The following is a 2,967-nucleotide window of genomic DNA, read 5'->3' on the forward strand; positions in this document are numbered from 1 at the left end:
AAAGGCCTAGAATATCACCAGTAGTTCTCATTTTGCTGAGAAAGTTCTCGTATTTGATTCCATTCTCTTTCAGGTGTGTAAGAAAAGTTCTAAACCTCAACTTTGGTAATGAACCTTCCTTATTCAGGGAGGGCAGGCAAGAAGGAAATGGAACATTTTATACCTCCTGTATTGATAAAATCTTTAAAGTTTAAAAGAACCAAGCATTTGAGGGAATGTGAATCAAATAGATTTCTTATGCATTACTGGCAGAAGTATACACTGTACAACTACTAGAGGAAAAAAGTTGGCATTATCTCCTAAAAGTGAATATTCACAATGTACAGTACAATGTACTGTTTTATTTTTTCATTGATTAATCGATTTTGTCAATGGATCCATGTTGATGAGATGATAATGGTGATTCACATAGCAATGGTTAGAGTTAATCCAGTCCTGTGCACTTAAGGCCAGACCATTTTTCAAATTCCAGGATGGCTGAGTACCCAAGGGGGCATCATTTGGTAAGGCAGCATAATAGGCTAGGGCAAAATTAGAAGGGGTATAGAAAAAGGCTTTTTTTAAATAGGAACACTCTACATTTAGAGTAGTGCTTGGTTCATAGAATTTTATCAATGACTTCATGAAGCAAATAATGATAAAGAAGTAATAATGATTATTTGCCAATGGCTGCTTAAGGTGACAAATTTTTAGACATAACCAGGAGAAAAAATGGGAGGCACATCAAATGGATAGTTTTCTGTTTTGTACATTTGGGAGAATGTGAGTTCCTTCCAGATACACAGGAAAAATGTGTCTTTGTCTTTTACATAATTTCAGAGTAGTGATCTACAAATTCTCATCAAGAAACTTTAGGCAATTTTAAATAGTCATATTCAACATTTAAGCCAACATAAACAATTAGGTATAAAGCAACTTGGCTTTTGTAAAGGAAAATTATAAGACAAGTAGAAAAATATGGAATTATTAACAGAAAAAATATCTAAAAATGTTTAACTAACTTCCTCACAAATGTAATTTGAAAAAGAAAAAGAGAATTGCCATTAGTTACATGGGAGGCATTTAGTTGTGACAACAGCTATTATTGATTGAACATCTACTAATGTCACCTACTGGACTGGACTCTACGAGTTATTTCTTCTAACTCTCGCAACAGTCACATATGAGGAAACATAGGCCAAGAGGGCTTTAATGAGTTTCCAAGGTTCCATAGCTAGTGAGTGTCAGAGCCTGGATTCTGAACCCAGACCTGCCTGATTCTAAACTCACAATTCCTTCACCTGAACCTGACCCATGTGTGCGGTAGCCATGCCAAGGGAATGAAGCAATGGATCCTGAGATGTTTCAGGTCTCCCATCCACACCCTCCTTCAAGCTGGTTCTTCGGCACAAAACACAGCGTCCCAACCCTAGCTCCACTGTCAACAGCACTGGCAAGTGACCCACTGGGCTCCTCCTTGACCAACTGGGCATCGAGCAGTGCCAAAGCAAATCCCTCCACAAAGCTGGGAGAGTCATGCTGTGGGCTACTCCTGCATGCAGGTGGGTACATATCTCCTGAGTCCTGGGACCCTGCCTAAGAAAAGTGAGGAGGTGGAGAAACAAATCAAACAGCTCAGTATCTGCTACTAATAGATGAAAGTGACTATGTTTGAATCAGCTTAATAGCAGGTACTCAATAAATGTTATCACCGTTATTGCTTATTATCATCATAATTGCTAGCTGTGTAGCTCTTAGCAATTCACATTAACCCTTTTAGACTCAGTGTCCTAGTCCATAAAATAAGCTTGACACTACTGGAATGATCTAAGATTGTCATGGTGATTATATTACAAGATAAATTCATTTATATTCACTGGCAAATTGCTCACTAAGTGTTAGGATAGGAGAGATAAGTTGTTTTCTCCTTTTGATGTGACAAAAATAGATTATAATTATCTTACAGATTTTGGCTCTTGTGTATTTTATTTGCCCCACATTCTTACCAGCTTTCTGACAAACTAACCTTCCCCTGCCTCTTCATTCCCTGTAGATAGTTTATCCCTGTAGATAGTTTAACAGTCTATTTAAATCTAGTGCTGACAGAATTTCTTTCCCAATTATTTCTTGTAATTTAGATCTACGCTCAAGACCCATTCCTAGCCCCTTCGTTCCTTCATAATACCTTTGAATACTCAAGTCCCCCTTGAACCTCTCCCTCTATCACACAGTTTGGCAATAACTAGTTTCCCATTTTTTGTACTCACTTATGTCGGTAACTTATTGGCTAAGTTGTAAACTCTTTGAAAGCAAAGACCCTATCTTCTCATACATCTTAGTACTTACTGCAGCACCTAGACCCTTGCCTTGCATAAAGTAGAAGCTCAATAAATAATTACTGATGGAAAAATTCATGTACGTTACCTGTGAAGTCATTCATTAATTCTTATAACCAGGACTTGAAGACAAGATCTAGAAAGTTGAATACCCTAGTTTTAGTACCATACAAAACATGGCACTGTTTTATGTGGCAAATAAAACATAGACTGAAAACTCATTTAAAATCAAGAAAAGATTAGTTTGTGAGAGATGAATTCATGATAAGTTATTTAAGTGAAAATAATTATTTTGAAGTAAGACCTCACACTTTTTTTGTGTTAACATTGTGGATGGTAAACTTGCCTTCCCAGGAAATGTCTTTAGGGCCTTCAGCCAGAAAGGACGTTGGGCTCATAGGTCTAACCTCAGGTCATAGCTATGTTCTGACAATTAGGCCAACATTGTAATATAGTATACACAACTTGCAGCTTATTATTATTTTCAGACAATTGAGATGAAATGTATCAGTGAAAAATACATATCACACTAAATAAATCCTTGTTGATTGAAATACAAAATGAAATAAAAACTATGACACATTTTTTCTGACAATTGATAAGGAATAGACTTTTTATACAGTATATATTTTTTAAATTTCTTTCTTTCAAC

At 36.3% G+C, this 2,967-nt stretch overlaps 1 non-coding gene across 1 annotated transcript; it reads left to right on the plus strand.

Moving 5' to 3' along the window:
* Window positions 1-1,424: 1,424 nt before the first annotated feature.
* Window positions 1,425-1,553, plus strand: LOC136143157 (small nucleolar RNA SNORA35). The gene has a single exon (XR_010657856.1). It is a non-coding gene; the product is annotated as a small nucleolar RNA SNORA35 (small nucleolar RNA).
* Window positions 1,554-2,967: the final 1,414 nt, after the last annotated feature.

The sequence above is a fragment of the Phocoena phocoena genome, chromosome X (assembly GCF_963924675.1).
Source record: "Phocoena phocoena chromosome X, mPhoPho1.1, whole genome shotgun sequence".
In the NCBI taxonomy this organism is placed as follows: Eukaryota; Metazoa; Chordata; class Mammalia; order Artiodactyla; family Phocoenidae; genus Phocoena; species Phocoena phocoena.